Here is a 19,009-nt window from a genome sequence, read left to right as displayed (position 1 = left end):
AGGGTGGATAGTACTAGGATGGAGAAATAGAATATGAACGGAGGTGCAGTAAAAGGAAAATAGAAAGGCGTTGCAGTTATGGGCCTAAGGAAGGGGGGACGCTGCAAAGAACCTTAAGTAACGCAACTGTCAAAAGGATTCCTGCTCGCTTGGAAATCACATTTGGAACAAAACTGCTGAAACGAGAGCTTTAATCACTAGACCCACTATCTGAATGTGGCCTTGTCTGAATGTGTATAAGTGTATATATACATATACTTATAAAATATACATATAGGAAAAGAAATGAAGTTAAAAACTGGAGCAGCAGTCTGTATCTCGTTAGCAGAAAGTTTTGAAAAGGATGAAGGAACAGAAGAACTGTCTCAGCGTCGCCGCTGACCTCTCTTCTGAGCAAACATGTTTCTGAACGTGACTTCTACATAATAAGTCGAGGAGGCTCTAAGCAATGCCTTCCCTGACAACACCCACCCACCCACCCTTTCTCCCCTCCCCTCAAATCTCTCTCTCTCTCTCTCTCTCTCTCTCTCTCTCTCTCATAACACCCTAACAAACCCTTCTCTGTCCCTCTCCCTCGCTTGCAATAGCACCCCCTTCTCTCCCTGTCTGTCATTTCAGCACCCCACTTTCTCTTACACACACACACACACCCTAACAACTCCTCTCTTTCCCTCACTTACAATATCACCCTTTCTCTCCCTCTATCTCATACCAGCACCTCTCTCTCTCTCTCTCTCTCTCTCTCTCTCTCTCTCTCTCTCTCTCTCTCAACAAAAGCACGATACAAACACTGTCTGTCTACACTACATCAAACTACCAGCATGGGTAAACTTTTACATAGGTTTTCATGGGAAGCTCTATTACTGATGATATCGGCGTATGCACTGCCTTCTTGGCGTCAATTGACTTGTCACCTACTCTCTCTCTCTCTCTCTCTCTCTCTCTCTCTCTCTCTCTCATACACGCGAGCAAACATTTTTTTTTTGATGGGTGGAGAGGAGAGATATTGCAGGGATTTTCGGGAGATGTCTTCACAGTTACAAAGAATTAATTCTCTCTCTCTCTCTTTCTCTCTCCCATTTCCAAGCCCTTCGTTGGCTGAGAGTCGGTTGAGCTTCAGACTGTCATTCGATGGGCTGGAGTTCAATTCCCCGGCCGACAGATGAAGAGTTATAGAATTTATTTCTTGTGATAGAAATTCATTCTCGCTATAATGTGGTTCGGATTCCACAGTAAGTTGTAGGTCCTGCTGCTAAGTAACAAATTGGTTCTTAGCCACGTAAAATAAGTCTAATCCTTCGGGCCAGCCCTAGGAGAGCTGTTAAATCAGCTCAGTGGTCTGGTAAAACTAAGGTATACTTAACTTCTCCCATTTCCAGAGCTGCTTGTACGAGTGTGAAATTATATATAAATATCTATACATATATAATGCTGTATATATACAAAATATATATATATATATATATATATATATATATATATATATATATATATATATATAAATTCACATCTCAAGTATAAAAACAGACAAATAATACAGAAAGGAAAACACCTGAGATGTAACTCTCCTTCAACTGTCTTCTATTGTAAGTTACTAGTAACTACCACATCTTAGCTTATATATATATATATATATATATATAAATTTCAGCACTTGGAAATGAGAGAAATAACACAGAAAGAAAAGAGAACACCCTGAGAGAGAGAGAGAGAGGAGAGAGAGAGAGAGAGAGAGAGAGAGAGATTTCTTGTAGTTATGAAGACATCTCCCGCAAATTCCTGTAATATCTCTCCTCTCTATCTATCAAAAAAAAAAAAAAAATCGAAGAATGACGAAGTGAACCTATGACGCAATCCATCACTTTTACGAAGGGCTGCTCGCTCCTGCTGACATCGTCGTGGCCCTCGTCATCCGGAAGAAAAGGGCGAAATACAATGAATATTATGTCCCCAGGGAACGGGGGGAACGGGGGGAACACAGGGACGATTTGAAGGACCCCTCATGGTACACTGACCTGATGACGAGGGGCAAAGAGACCTCATAATAGTGCCCTACAGAAATCCTTCGAGATGATGATAATAATAATAATAATAATAATAATAATAATAATAATAATAATAATAATAAAAATTTGACATAGATGATTATGATGATTGTAAACGTAAAGATGAATTATATTAGTAATGACTTATAATGATGGTAAATAAGCATGGGTTATAATGTTGATACTAAATAGATTATAGAATATAGAATTTCGGCCAAAGGCCAAGCGCTGGGACCTATGAGGTCATTCAGCGCCGAAAGAGAAACTGACAGCAAAAAGGTCTGAAAGGTGTAACAGGAAGAAAACCTCAAAGCAGTTGCACTATGAATCAGTTGCTAGGAGAGGATTGAGGAAAGTAAGGTGGAAGAAGGAGAATAAGAACGGAGGTACAGTAAAAGGAATGAAAGGGAGTGCAGCTAGAAGACCAATGGACGCTGCAAAGAACCTTAAGTAATGCCTACAGTGCATGGCATGAGGTGTACTGACGACAGCACTACGGGAGTCAAGTTAATAATGGAAAGTGACATGAATTAAATAATATACAGACTGATTGGTCTGATTTTATCTGGCGTTGCAATTACTACAGTAAACGAAGCCGATATGTTTTGTCTGTCATTAACTCTGAGAAAAAACTCAAACAAGACTTTGACTTAAAAAAAAAACAATAACGAGAGCACATGATTCTCACGAACAAAAAGAATGAAAACGCGTTATTAATTACGTTAATAACGAACGTGATAAGGATAATGAAGTCTAGTAAATGCATTTGTCATTTAGAAGGCGGATGAATGAATGAATAAAAAAAAAAAAAAAAAAAAAAAAAAAAAAAATTACTAGAATACTTCCTACCCTGGGATTTGGGAACACGGCTAACTGTGATTACCAGCATTCACTGGATGTCCTTGAGAGAGAGAGAGAGAGAGAGAGGTTTTCCCGTTGGTTGTTGCTGCAAATGTGATTAGCATCGTACTGCACTGCACGTGGTCTGCAATGATGGCCCATAGAGAGAGAGAGAGAGAGAGAGAGAGAGAGAGAGAGAGAGAGAGAGAGAGAGAGATTTCACCGTGTTGCCGTCCTTTATCCGAAATTTTTCGAAATCCAATATCCGTAAAATCCATCAAAGCCGTAAGTGGATAATGGAATGGAATGGAGTATAAAATTTAGGCCAAAGGGCAAGCACTGGGTCCTATGAGGTCATTCTGCGCTGAAACGGGAATTAACAGTAAAAGGGGTTTGCAGGTGTAACGGGAGGGAAACCTCGCAGCTGCACTATGAATCAATTGATAGGACGGGGTTGAGGAAAGTCAGATGGGAGAGAAAGAATATGAACGGAGGTACAGTAAAAGGAATGGAATGGAGTGCAGCTAGGGGCCGAAGGAACGTAGATGAACATGGAGCAAAACCAGAGGGATATATACTGGAATATTCGCTGGACAAAATCACCACCCTATTAAACAGACCTCAGGTCAGCACGGGCTCTTCCTTCTGATGCAACCCGCACGATCTGATTTCAGCTTCTCCCGATGGAAAGACGCATCCACGACGTACACCGAATTACATCTCCGGAGTGTCTCTCCGTGATAGCCTCGGGGCGTGGGGAGTATATGCCGAGACACGTAGGATCCTCAACACAAACGTGATGCGGCACCACGCATCACAGGATACCCGATTCTGTTTTGAGGCGAGAGAATGACCAGAGTCACAACTGCAGCCTGTTCAACCGGCGTCTTATTTGTCAGCCTACGACAATTCAGACTCACGCTGGGGAACGTGAGGAGATTTTTAAACTGACTGACTTCTAAGTTCAGGCGAGTCTCTCTGAGGCTCTCGTCATGCGGGTTTGTAAGAATAGTACAACCGATTTACAAGCAGGTTGTGCAATGTTCTGCCTTTCTCACAACCTGCGTTATTCAGCCGAGTTTCTGATACTTGCAGTGCGGTTGTAAGTTGTTAAACTCAGAAAATAGAAGACCTGTTTTGTCTGAACTGTAAAATGATTTACAAGCAAAATTATCTATTTTTTTTTTTTTTTACCTTAACTGGTTGTTCTTCCTTTTTTTTTTTACAGCAGTTGTTCTTTGAAATGTTGCAACGGCAGGTCGTGGGAACTGCAGATTGACGAAACATTGCAAGGATGGTGGTTGCGAGTATGAAATTGTTGACATGCAGAAGATGCCACACAATCTCGACCTTTTCTCGTTCCCTGAGGACTCTGAACCCAGCTTCGGTAGAATTTGTGTGATTTAACTTAACCACATAACCCAAGAGCAGTCAACATCATTTAAACGTATCTAAAATTAAAAAAAGGAAAAATGCGCCGAAGTCTCTTAGGTGCAATCGAGTTTTCTGTACAGCGTATAATCAAGGCCACCGAAAACAGATCTATCTTACCAGTGGTCTAGGTATAATGCTGTATGAGCCGCGGCCCAAGAAACTTTAACCATGGCCCAGTGGTGGTCTGTCCTATGTCGTTGCCAGACGTACGATTATGGCTAAATTTAACCTTTAATAAAAAAAAACTACTGAGGCTAGAGGGCTGCAATTTGGTATGTTTGATGATTGGAGGGTGGATGATCAACGCACCAATTTGCAGCCCTCTAGCCTAAGTAGTTTTGAAGATCTGAGGGCGGACAGAAAAAGTGCGGAATGACAGACAAAGCCGGCACAATAGTTTTCTTTTACAGAAAACTAAAAGGGGGTGGGGAATTCGAACACACACACACACACACATATATATACACAAATAATATACTCGCCACGACATGTTACATACACAAAAACTGACAAAAAAAAAAAAAATCACATTTGATGGCTTGGTTATTAGCAACTAAGTATATTCCTGGTGAAGAGACATTATATACACTGAAACAGACACCTGGTAAACATTTTTAAACTACTTTTACAATTCTTTTTATATTTTTCGTAATCTTTTTTATAATTTTCATAATCTTCATAATTTTCATTTTTTAAATTTTCATTATCTTTTTTTTTATAATTTTCATAATTTATAATTTTCATAATCTTGTTTAAATCTTCATAATCATTTTTAAAATTTTCATAATCTTTTTTTATAATTTTCATAATTTTTATTTTCATCTTTTTTATGATTTTCATAATCTTTTTTATAATTTTCATAATCTTTTTTATAATTTTCATAACCTTTTTTATAATTTTCATAAACTTCTTTATAATTTTCATAAACTTCTTTATAATTTTCATAATTTTTTTTATAATTTTCATAACCGTTTTTATAATTTTCATAACCTTCTTTAGAGTTTTCATAACTGTTTTCATAATTTTCATAATCTTTATAATTTTCGTAATCTTTTTCATAATTTTCATAACCTCTTTTCTAATTTTCATAATCCTTCTTATAAATTTCATAATCTTTTTCATAATTTTCATAATCTTGTTTATAATCTCCATACGCCGAACCAAAAATAATTCTAATTTCCACATATTTCCTCCAACTAAAATATAAGCCTTAACAGCCATTTGGCAACGAGCATTAACCCAACAATTTTAAGAGGAGTTTGTGAAAAGTTCAATAAGATAAATACAGCGCTTGACCGGCATTAAAAGGGGCGAACTAACGAGTCTCCGTCAGTCCATTACACTGGCATTCGGCTTAAGTAGCTCTGGCTAAAATATCGCGCGGATTAGTCTCCGGAATGGAACTGCACTGAGCAACTTAAATGATAAGCTAACGAAAGGATGTTGAATAATATACATATATACATTCATACATATATATATAAGTATACTTATATATAATAAATATATAATATATACATATATAAATATATGTATATTATATATATATATATATTATATATATAGATAGAGAGAGATATATATGAGAGAGAGAGAGAGAGAGAGAGAGAGAGAGAGAGAGTAAAAGGTACATTCATTAATAAAAATAATTCTGTCACAGAGATTTTATCACTGCTTGCATTCAATATCACCATGCAATTTACCATTTTCCTTCAATAATAATTGAATATGGTTCTTCTGAAAAATGCAGAGAATTATGTAGCTACTGGGGATCACTGCTAGGAGGAGGAGGAGGAGGAGGAGGAGGAGGAGGAGGAGGAGGAGGAGGAGGAGGAGGAGGAGGAGGAGGAGGAAGAGGAGGAGGAGGAGGAGGCAAACCGAACAGAGACGTGACAGACCAGTACTTATCCCCAATCGTAAAGCAACAAATCAGAATTAAATGCGGGAGGCCCTCGAGAGGTAGTCCTTCCCTCAACGAGGTTGAAAATAGGATTGACACATTCTTTAATGTTCTGTTCTGCTGTCAAAAGGCATTTCAGGAAAACAAAACAAGAAATAAAAAAGAAATAAAAACAAGAAATAAACTGAATACAAAATGATGGCCACAAATTCATTTTTTTTTTTTCTTAATATGATCTCTTTTCTCTATTTCCTTTACCTCCTCTTACTTAATGAACATAACATTCTCTGAAGCTTGAATTCAAGTCAATGGTCCTTTGGTGGGCTTGTTCCATATGAATAGGGTCCATCTTCTGAAGAATAATAATAATAATAATAATAATAATACACAATAATAATAATAATAATAATAATAATAATAATAACGTGACTTATTCAAATCAAATTTCTACAATCTCTTCCGGCGTAAAACAAGACTCAAGAGATTGAGCAGTGACGTCATTTCCTTATCAGCTGATAAGAAAGTCTGGCATTCTGCAACTCCTAACAAACAGGAAGGGAATACATATTATTTATTCTCTTACTGAAACACGCAAGTTGATCAACAGCCAGTTTTATAATTCAATGTTGTAGACCAATGGAGAAACGATAACTGCATACTGAACATGTTTTCTCAAATGCTATTTCTTCAAAAGTGTTGCTAATTCAGTAGTGAATATTTTGTTTTATTTAACATTATTATTATTCATTTTAATATTTTCTTTTCATTAACATTATCATTATTTATTCTAGTATTTTTTTCAATTAACATTATCATTATTTATTTTGATATTTTCTTTTCATTAACATCATCATTATTGACTTTGCTCACTTATTCTCATTTCAATTACATTTTTTAATTGCTCCTAAATTCTCTGCCATATAAAAATATAAATAAATATTAAAAATTCACACGTCACTCTTCTCCTTTACCTCCTGACTTCTAATTTTTCTCTTCATGTCGGCAGAAAGGGAGAAAGGTAGGTATGGAAATAAAAGTGATGCTGCAACCCAAAGAATTAAAGAAAAATAAAGAGAAAGGAGAAAAACACAAAGAAAACGAAGTGAAATCGACTTTTATTCCTTCTACTTTTTACGTAGTTCAAGAGCGCAAGAAATGGTGTAAAAGTGTCGAGAGAAACACCGAGTAAAAACACAAGGAAAAATAAGGTGAAAATAGACAAAAATATTGAGGGATCTCACGAGCTGAGTAAAAGAAACAAAAATACAGGAAGTTGGATCTGATACCAATACCAAAATAGGAGAGAGTAAGAAAGAAATAACAATACGTGGAGCTTAAATCTGTAGTATTGAAAACAAAAGAAAAATAGGGGTTTACTGAGGATATTCTGTTCTAGATCCTTAAAACCTCAGAACACTGGTGAATTGAATTGAATATAGAATTTAGGCCAAAGGCCAAACACTGGGATCTATGAGGTCATTCAGCACTGAAAAGGAAATTGACAGTAGAAGTTTGAATGGTGTAACAGGAGGAAAACCTCGCAGTTGCACTATGAATCAATTTCTGGGAGAGGGTTAAGGAAAGTAAGATGGAAGAGAGAGAATATGAAAGGACGTACAGTAAAAGGAACGAAAGGGGTTGCAGCTAGGGGCCGAGGGTATACTGCAAAGAACCTTGAGTAATGCCTACAGTGCACCGCATGAGGTGTACTGACCGCACTACCCCACAGAACACAGTTGGACGAAGACAAGAAGGCATTCATTCACACATTGCTCTTATATAATACAACATCATTCAAGCAACTAGCTTAAAACAATCTTCAAACAGCTATCCAAACATAACCCACCCTTCAAACAACTTTTCTAACAAACTAAGTCCTTCAAAAAACTATCCAACATTGTGATAATGATAAAGACACAATCGCTCTTACCCTCTGTAAGTCTCTCTCTCACCTGGACCTCGCTTTGTTTGCGTGTCATCATTCTGGAACGAGGCTGTGCCGCCAATTAACCTCTTTTGCGAACAAAGGACCAAAATGTCCGTTCCGTCCTCGTGTACCACTCAACGTGATCGCGAGCTTTAATCGTCTTTTCATCTTGGCGTCGAATTAAGGAATGGAATGGAAGGTAGGGTTTAGGCCAAAGGCCAAGCACTGGGACATATGAGGTCATTCAGCGCTGAAAAGGAAATTGAAAGTAGAAAGGTTTGGAAGGTGTAACAGGAGGAAAACTCACAGTTGCACTATGAAGTAATTCTTAGGAGAGGGTGGATGGCAAGATGGAAGAAAGATAATATGGATGGAGGTACTGTAAAAGAAATGAAAGGGGTTAAAGCTAGGGGAAGAAGGGACACTGCAAGAACCTTCAGTAATGCCTACAGTGCACCCCGTGAGGTGCACTGAAGTCTACCCCTTGTTTACTTTTTTTCCAGAAACAAACTATACCACCTTGACGGCTGATCAGAAGTCGTGGACATGTCCCAAGCATTGTTCTTTCAGAGAGGCTCTGATACAGGTGAATCTATTCCGTCTAAAAACAATCTAGCAATTCAAAAAGATATTCACTATCTTGGACACAGGCCCCCATCAATCAAATTCAAAAGACTGTAGCACAAAATTCTGTAGTCCTACAATAAGAAACTGACATGGAATTAGAAATGCTTTTAAATAAGTCTGGAAAAAACTTAACCCAGGAGGATGTACATAGACTACCGATTTAAAATCAACAAACAAAATTGACTGATACAATATTATAGAAGGTTCCGTGACGGACGAACGCCATTTCCGCTGGAACGTATTAATAGGGGTCCGGGGGCCACGCCCCCGGCTAGGAAAGGTAATTCGTGGCAGGTACGCTACACAGATGTGTGTGTAGATCAAATGCAGTGATTCCATTGTCCCATATGATGCTGAATTTCCAAAGTCCCGCAGATATTAATCCTCTAATTCTCGGGATCTGGTTTGTCGTGACTGACATTCACACCAACGCACGAATATGTAAACTTAGTGGAAAATATTAAGTTAGAAAATCTGACGAAACAATTACGTGAAGAATGAAGCGTTTTGTTTTCGTCAAAATCCAACTCTTTGCTTGAAAGTTTTCTTGTCTGAGAAAATGCTTTCACTTTCTTATTTACGATCTGATGGTAAATTGTTTTGAGAGAGAGAGAGAGAGAGAGAGAGAGAGAGAGAGAGAGAGAGAGAGAGAGAGAGAGAGAGAGAGAGAATTACTTTCCACCTACATATACTTCTTTACGACATGATGGTATATTGTTTTTTTAGACCGTTTAGAGAGAGAGAGAGAGAGAGAGAGAGAGAGAGAGAGAGAGAGACTTACGTAAAGGGCTTAACTGACGCGGCCAGAAGAGTATCATCTCACCTTTCCCTCAAAGCCCCTATTCACATAAACGCAACATTTCAGCCCAGTGGTTATTCGCCCCCTGTGCAAACGTTGCAGGTGGTTAGAGACAAAACAAGAAGACAATCGAGCAATGAATTCCCCGCCTCATTTCCTGGGGTACAAATCATAATTTAGACGAAGATGAAATATACTGCCTTCCTGGTTAGGTGAAAGGGCTCACAGAGCAGTCCTAAATCATATTTAAAAAAATCTAAGCTACTTTGACGAAAAAATAAAGGGTCGAAATCCTGTTGTTTAACTGCTTAGCAAAAGATTTTCAGATCCTACGTAAGAGGGCTGTCTTCGAGTATGAAGGCTTGTTGTTTAGCTGAAACGGGCCACGGAGTAGATTATATCATACTAGATATATCCAAGACACTTTGACGTAAAACTAAAAGTTCATATTCCTGCTCTTTAACTCCTTAGCAAACAATTTCCACTTCTACGAAACAGTCCTTCAAGACTGTCCCTTCGACTTAGGAGTGTCACCCGTTCTTCAGAACAAGTCAGTAATTTTTACCGTTTCTTTGCTCCCAAGGTTAAGAACAAACCAAATTTGCTATCAAAACTCTCTGGCTATCTCAACCCACCTAGCAGCTGCTTTGCGCCACAAATACGAACTGATATTCAGACTGGACTGGTGCTCACCCCTGGAGTCTCTTGGCACCTAATCGTGAACCGTTTAAATATGTTTTACTAATCCTGATTAGGCAGTTCCAGATCTCTTCAAGGAGTCCACATTTTAAAATTATTTCCTTAAATTGAAGATCCTTTGACAACTGACGTTTTGTGAACAGTTCAGTTTGAAATAGTCCAACTGTTCCTGACAAGAAGGTTCATACATAAATACATATCTACTCATATACATGCGTACAATGGCAAGGGACAGACTTTCATCAGAAAGGCTCACTTAAACCTGTAGCTCAGGTGAGGTAATTTTAAAAGTGTTTGGAAAGGTGGTCTTCTTTCAGACTAATTCTTCAATGTCTGCTTAAGTCCATTTAAGGACATAACCTAAATAGCACCTACACCATTTAAGGACATAACCTAAATAGCACCTACACCATTTAAGGACATAACCTAAATAGCACCTGCACCATTTAAGGACATAACCTAAATAGCACCTGCACCATTTAAGGACATAACCTAAATAGCACCTGCACCATTTAAGGACATAACCTAAATAGCACCGGCACCATTTAAGGACATAACCTAAATAGCACCTACACCATTTAAGGACATAACCTAAATAGCACCTGCACCATTTAAGGACATAACCTAAATAGCACTTACACCATTTAAGGACATAACCTAAATAGCACCGACACGAGTGTTAGATATTTTTTAATGTTAATGAATTTTGTATTCCGAGCGTCAATGGCCAAAGTAGTAGTGACGCAAGTTTCCCATAACAAATCGAATCTTAATAGTAATGACAACAAAACTTGACGCTGAGTGGGAAGATGCAACGCCAGTTTCCTAAAATGAATGAATGAATCAATCTTAATAGTAATTACAACAAAACTTAACGCTGATTTGGAAGATGCAACGCCAGTTTTCTGAAATAAATAAATCAATCTATGGTAATCACAAGAAAACTCAAACGCCGAGTGAGAATTCATTATCATCATCATCATCATCGTTACCATTCCCAAAGAAAAACAACACAACAGCCTCAACCAATCAATCAATCAATAACAATTACAACAGCACTTAAAACGCCGTTATCATTCTCGAAGCAGAATGAAAACAACAGCCAATGCTAAAACGCAACAACACTCGAACTATAAATATAAAACAAGAGGTGTGAGAGAGTCTGGCCATAACAGATGTGATCCAAACACACACACACACACACACACACACATCACAACACACACACATTGGTTGGTCATTGTCACACACACACACACACACAATGAATAATGGCTGTCAGTCTGTTTTTGTTGTGTCTGAACAAAACGCTTTCAAGGAAACCAAGACGGATCTGGCGATAACACCCAGAGACTCCTCTTCTTCTTCTTTCTTCTTCTTCTGTTGCCTAACGACAGCACAGCACAGCACAGCATCATCTGCAGCATCTGCAACAGCAGAAGCAGCAGCAGCAGCATCACGGAGCCCTTCACACGAGATGGATCTTCTTCTCCACAGCATGAATGATCTCTTCTTCTTCTTCCTCACGTCGTTAAGATCTCGCTTCTCTCAAGTGGTGATTACTTTACTCCTCCGTCTTAAGCAGGTACTCTCTCTCTCTTTCTCTCTCTGACGTCAAACGGATCTCTTTTATGTGAGACATTCCATTCAGAGAGAGAGAGAGAGAGAGAGAGAGAGAGAGAGAGAGAGAGAGAGAGAGAGAGAGAGAGAGAGAGAGAGAGAATTATATGTAGAACGATTCCACAACTCATAGAGTGTGAGGGATGACATTGTCGATGACCTGAATTTATATATAAATTCTGTCATTATTTATAATTGGTTATTGCAAGCAATTTGTGTGTGTGTGTGTGTGTGTGTGTGTGTGTGTGTGTGAGAGAGAGAGAGAGAGAGAGAGAGAGAGAGAGAGAGAGAGAGAGAGAGAGAGAGAGAGAGAGAGAGAATTACCTCGTCAATGCAATGTCCTACCCTATGTGAATTCTGTCATTATTTGTTACTGGTCATCGAAAGCAACTCCTCACAGAGAGAGAGAGAGAGAGAGAGAGAGAGAGAGAGAGAGAGAGAGAGAGAGAGAGAGAGAGAGAGATCCGATATCGGAATCCAACAACATTCTCGGGATACGAAAACGTTATTGAAAATTTGAAAACGTTCACAAAAAAGAAACAAGTAAAAAATGCGCCGAAGTTTCTTCGGCGTAATCGAGTTTTCTGTACGGCCGCTACAGCGTATAATCAAGGCCACCGAAAACAGATCTACCTTCCCGTGGTCTCGGTATAATGGTGTATGAGCCACGGCTACGAAACTTTAACCACGGCCCGGTGCTGGCTTATCCTATATCGTTGCCAGAGCACGATTATGGCTAACTTTAACCTTAAATAAAAATAAAACCAACGAGGAATAGAGGCCGCAATTTGGCAGTGTTTGATGACTGGGGGGGTGATGATCAATGATACCAATTTGCAGCCCTCATCCTCAATTGTTTTTGCGATCTGAGGGCGGATGAAAAAGTGCGACAGAAAATATTGCGGATTTGACAGACAGAGTCGGCACAATAGTTTTCTTTACAGAAAGCAAAATGTTCGAATCTGAAAACGGCCATGAACTCCGGATAAAAAAAGAAATGCAGCTCACGATATTCAGATATCGCCTTTATCTCAACAGCGACGAGCCGAGCTGGAAAATGCGTTTGATATGCAAAATTCTGGGATCAAAAGCCAGATATGTTTTTTTTTTTTTATCTTGTTTCAATAAAACTAAATTTAGCATAAAAATGTTTACAGATGACGGCGAAATGAAAAACTGCAATTTTTACCCAATCTCGAAATCATGAGAACGGATTATTTTAATTTAATTAATGCGTTAACCTAAAAATGTATCTTGTTTGCGTGCGTATGCTTGCGTTTAGCGTGCTCAGTGTGTGTGTGTATGTATGTATGTAAGATGTATATATGTATGTATGTATATATATATATATATATATATATATATATATATATATATATTACTGTAACATATACCTTTTCGTTTCAGAGGTGGTGGCGCCAGTAGGGGGTTGAACCTTCACCGGTTTTTGACAAATCTTCTGACACGAAGACTGGGAGCAGATCCATTCCCTTCCATCCTGACTACATGACTGACCGGTGCTGGCAACCTAACTGTCAGGAAACCTCTCAGCAGAGGCACAAAATGAGTTTTCAGATATAACGGGCGAAAGTCTCGCACTTATTCCAAGAGACTGAATTATGGCCTCTCGAAGTCAGGAGAGGTTAGAAGAAATTAGGTTCAGCAATGATCAGTGTGACTGTAGAACGCTTCTGAGCCACCCCTTAGATAAAGAAACAATTTTATATATATATAATATCCCTAGATAAAAAGAAATAATTTTATATATATATATATATATATATATATATACATATACATATACTGTATATATAAATTAAAAAACCCACTTTTTGGCGAAGGCACAAAAGGAAGATAACTGAACGGAATACAAACCCAACCTGAATGGACCCCCTCTGTTTCCCACAGTACAGCAAATAGCCTGTTCGCTACAATGAACTCAGAGTTCAAGGTGAATTGTTTGATTTTGCAGAGAGCACTTTGGTGCAACCCCTTTGCTTGAACAGGGGAACGATTCAGAGTACTCTTACTATTATTATTATTATTATTATTATTTCCACGAGCAATGTCACGGGATTTTAGAGAGATAAATGAGACAGAGAATACTAGAGAGAGAGAGAGAGACAGAGAGAGAGAGAGACTTCATTCCACAAACACTCGACAATGATTTCATCACCCCAACTACCTTCCTATTTAGGTTTTGAAGAGTGAAGAAATTCAAGCGATTCATGTTTTCCCCTAATCCATGCTTAAAATGCGAAGTAACAAATTGAGAGAGAGAGAGAGAGAGAGAGAGAGAGAGAGAGAGAGAGAGAGAGAGAGAGAGAGAGAGAGACTTGATTCCACAATTTCACCACAACAAACTTCCATTCGGCTTCTGAAGAACGAAAAAAATGCAGGCGAATCATGTTTTCCCTAATCCCAGGTTAAAATGCAAAAACAACAACTACACAACAACCACAACAAGAGCAAAACAACAAGCCCAGGACCCCTAAAATAGGAACATGCATCCAACAACAAGATATTTTCACAAGGCCAAAACTGACGAACGAGCGAACAAACCACTTGGGTCGAAGCTCACGGCCCTGCGGAACACCGGCCACCAGCTGCAACGTACACTTTCACTCGACTTCCAAAGACGACTTGGCATCCTGCCTAAACGGCTTTTAATATCCTTCGAGGTACATCCTTTTCAAGGGCCACCACCGACCACCGCCACCTGGAGGACCCCACAACGAAGTGCGGTCATTGAATGATGATGTGCTCCAATCAATCAATTATGGCTTTTTGTCACGTACACTTAAGAGAGACGAGGGTTAATTTACACTCTGCTGCTTGAACATGACCTTGACATAATGAATGCCACACTATTTCAATCAAAGAACTCTAATCTAGATTAGGTAATTCAAAACGTTTAACGCGGGAACATCCTTAACTAAATTCTCCCTATACATCTTAAGCTAACCAAACTAGGCAGTCTAAGTTAAAAAAAAAAATACAAAAAAAACAATGAAAAACTACACACAACTAATGAAGTACATAAAAACGGGTGGAATTAAGATCCAATTTAGACTGCTTAGTGTGTTTAGCTAAATGAAAAAATATATATACTAATGCCCAGGATTTGAACAAAACCATACTAATTAATGAAGTACATAATAAACGAGTGGAATTAAGATCTAAACATATTTAGACTGCTTAGTGTGTTTAGCTATACGATTTATAAAAATATATATACATAATGCCCAGGATTTAACAATGAAAACTATACATTTAATCACTAATGAAGACATAAGAAACGAGTAATTAAGATCAAACAACCGTTTAGTGTGCTTAGCTATAAGATGAATAAAAAATATAAAGCCACAAACTAAGAGTAATAAATAAGAGTGGAATTAAGATCTAAACATATTTAGCCTGCTTACTGTGCTTAGCTATACGATGAAAAAAAAAATATAAAGCCCACGACTTAATGAAAACTATGTATAAACAACTAATGAAATTTAAGAAAACTAAAGTGACTAACACTTAAACATATCTGCGAAACAAATCAAGTCAAGAAAACACCTAATACCGGTGACAATGACCACTCGAGTTAGCAACCTTAAATGTCACATTCCCTTACGCCCAACCAAGTGCTTACTCTTACACACCGGCTATTTCCTGGGAGGCAAATATTTGTTCCATGCTCTCTAAATAGACATACATACTGTCAAGGGCAAGACGCATCGTCAGGAGACTCGTCAACTCACCTGAAATGAAAACAAGAAAAAAGGTGTTAGGAAGAAGTTCATGTTGCAACCACATAATAAACAATACGAATACTTACGCAAGATATACTTAAAAAATGTGCAATCTAGCCATTTCAAATTAATAAACGCCATTATTATTATTATTATTATTATTATTATTATTATTATTATTATTATTATTATTATAAACAATACGAATACTTAGGCAAGATATACTGGCAAAAATACTCGTGTACAATCTAGCCCTATCAGATTAACAGACGCCATTATTATTATTATTATTACTATTATTATTATTATTATTATTATTATTATTATTATTATAAACAATAAGAATACTTAGGCAAGATATACTTGGAAAAATAAACTCGTACAATCTAGCCCTATCAGATTAGTAGACGCCATTATTATTATTATTATTATTATTATTATTATTAAACACGCGAATGCAACAAATGACGTGGTATAAACGCATCCATTCCCTTCTTATGAGAATACTTTACTTTGATAAAATGGCATCAAGGAAATAAAACCTATTCAAATAAATCAAAAATATTCTAGCAGAAGAAAATTTTCAATTAATAAGTTTCTAAACAAAATTAAATTGATATAAATATAATCTCTTTTCTCTCTCCCTAATATTATTAATTTATTGAGGAACAAAAAAGTTCAGAGGTCTGGTTAAACAAATTATTAACTTATAAACGTCATAAAACCTTTCTGTAAAAAATAGGAAGAAAATTAATATACAAGTTTTAACAGGGCTCTTTCTCATATTATTAAATTGGAGGGCAAAAGTTCGCCGACTTATTATTATTATTATTATATTCTCCTTTGTAAAGTCAGATAAAAATGGATACATATTCAAACACATTCCAACCAACGTGAAAGAGAAGTTGATATTATTATCATTATTATTATTAATAATTCGTTGTTTTCGTGTATACATTCGCATGCTTTAAAGCGAGAAAAAAAAAGAACTTAAGCGTTTACTATCTTTAACTTAAGATGGCAAAGTAAAACCTGTAAAACCCTAGCACATATATATATATATATATATATATATATATATATATATATAGTATATATATATATATATATGTATGTATATATATATATATATATATATATATATATATATATATGTATATGTATATATATATATATATATATATATATATATATATATAATATATATATATATATATATATAAACATGCTCTCATTATTATAAGATAATATAATATAATATGATCCTGAAGCTGTGACAAGAACTCACTAAGTACTTACGATGATGATAAAAGCGGGATTGGGGGGAAATATTTCTTGAAACTATGAGAACAATTCCAGGAAGATCTTTCTGACAACTGCTTCCAGTAATGTGCCAATGGAGAGAGAGAGAGAGAGAGAGAGAGAGAGAGAGAGAGAGAGAGAGAGAGAGAGAGAGAGAGAGAGAGAGAGAGAGAGAGAAATTTAAGCTGGACCGCGTTGAGACTGAAGCGACAAGAATCTCAAATGCAAGGTCTGCATTATGTGGGAGAGGAGAGAGAGAGAGAGAGAGAGAGAGAGAGAGAGAGAGAGAGAGAGAGAGAGAGAGAGAATGACGGTAATTTTTCTCACGGTTTCAGAAACACAGTTAGCGCAACGGGATGTTTCTCCATTTGGGTTTAATCCGAGAAACTTGCTTCTCTCATATTCACGACGTCCAGAGCCGTTTCATTTTACCCCACTGTCTGAGTGTTGTAGTTAGACTGCATGTACATATGTATGCATGTGTATATATGTATATATATATATATATATATATATATATATATATATATATATATATATATATATATATATATATATATATATATATATGTATAGCCATATATAAGGGAGTATGAACAAATTGTGGAAAGTAAAGGCTATATTTCAGAGACCAAACTGTCTCTCTCCTCAGCCAAATAGGATTCACTATTTGCCTGAGGAGAAAGACAGTTTGGTCACTGAAATATAGCCTTTTATTTTCCACATTTTGGCGTTTCTATGGGCTCCCTTATATTAGGTGGAATTCTGTTTTAACAGAATATATTTCACAGTCATATACATATACACATGCATGTATCATATAAATATATTTATTCATTTATACAGTACATATATATGTGTATATATACTATATATCTCTTTAGTAAAACCTCTTAAATATTTCCCCCTATTTTGGTAGGTATACTAATTCTTCAACTGCCCTGGATTCCAGGTAAATACACTTTCCTTTATAATCCCCACCTCTCATTTATACGAGGTTTCTTTGTAAACTTATTTTCATATTCTATCAGTCTGCTAGTGAAGGACAGCAAGTCGAAAGGCCTTAGCACCAAGCACCACTCCGTCGTTTCACTTTCCTTCGTGTTGAAGAACGAGCCTGCAGGGAATTCTTCCTCGTCACAGCAATTCCTTGCGGTTCACTTTTGTATTTTTTAATTTATATTCATTCACTAATGCCGAATCGCAACGGCAGAAGTAGCAGGCTACGGTTCAAGGTCACTAAATGTTAATAAGACGATGAAAAGTAACGTAATGACCTTGACACCTTACGTACGTTGCATTTGTGAAATTGCTTAATTACTGCAGTCGTTTTTGACGAGACGGTTATAAACTACTAAAGTATTATTGATACTTCAAACGTTTTAAGATATATATGATTGTGAGTTTTACATAAGAACTGTATATACTCTACGCAATCGTTTTACAATTTGAGTCTTCACAGAAAAAACCTTGACTTACAACGAGGAAAAGCGGAAATCAGTTAGAAATAATCCGAGATTTCGAAATGGGTGATTGTAAATGTCAATCCCAGAAAACAACTGTAATTATACACGAGAAAGTTATTCATTATTTCTGCAGGGTAAAAGCAAATTTATCATACCCTGAGTGAGGCATTCTGAAAAGTATAATTCTGAATTAAATTCCAATAAACATCACTTATATAAACATGGTATCTTCACAGAAAAAAACATAAAAATCAAATTTAGAAAATACAAATATGAAAGTGAATTTTACAAAATAAAAATTAATAACTGCATGTTCCAAAGAATTCTCGCGTCTAAAAGCAAATCCACAGAATCCCTTCGTAAACCTGAATTCACACATTAAAAAAAGAAATGAAATCAAATTTAGAAAATACAAAATGAAAGTGAATTTTGCAAAAATAAAAAATTAATAACTGTATATTCGAAAGAATTCTCAAGTCTAAAAATAATTCCACTGAATCCCATCGTAAACCTGAATTCACACAAAAAAAAATAAAACCAAATTCTGAAAATATAAATATGGTAAAGTGAATTTTGAAAAAAAAAAAAAAAACACGAAATTTAATGA

General features: G+C 36.7%; 1 protein-coding gene across 41 annotated transcripts in view; it reads right to left on the bottom strand.

Moving 5' to 3' along the window:
• The window catches only part of Synd (protein kinase C and casein kinase substrate in neurons protein Synd), a 266,290-nt gene that overhangs the window by 117,956 nt on the left and 129,325 nt on the right, over positions 1-19,009 (bottom strand). For 3 of the 41 annotated variants that reach the window (XM_067131607.1, XM_067131580.1, XM_067131582.1), the window contains one exon: positions 15,602-15,643. The exons of 36 other annotated variants lie outside the window; for them this stretch is intronic. The gene's annotated coding sequence lies outside the window, so the exon portion shown is untranslated. Of the gene's footprint in view, positions 1-3,505; positions 3,780-15,601; positions 15,644-19,009 lie in introns of those variants that run through there. 2 more of the 41 variants (XM_067131604.1, XM_067131583.1) reach the window with 2 other exon arrangements.

The sequence above is a fragment of the Macrobrachium rosenbergii genome, chromosome 30, assembly GCF_040412425.1.
Source record: "Macrobrachium rosenbergii isolate ZJJX-2024 chromosome 30, ASM4041242v1, whole genome shotgun sequence".
NCBI classification, from domain to species: domain Eukaryota; kingdom Metazoa; phylum Arthropoda; class Malacostraca; order Decapoda; family Palaemonidae; genus Macrobrachium; species Macrobrachium rosenbergii.
The sequence above is the reverse complement of the archived record's forward strand: the minus strand, read 5'-3'. Positions and strand labels throughout refer to the sequence as shown.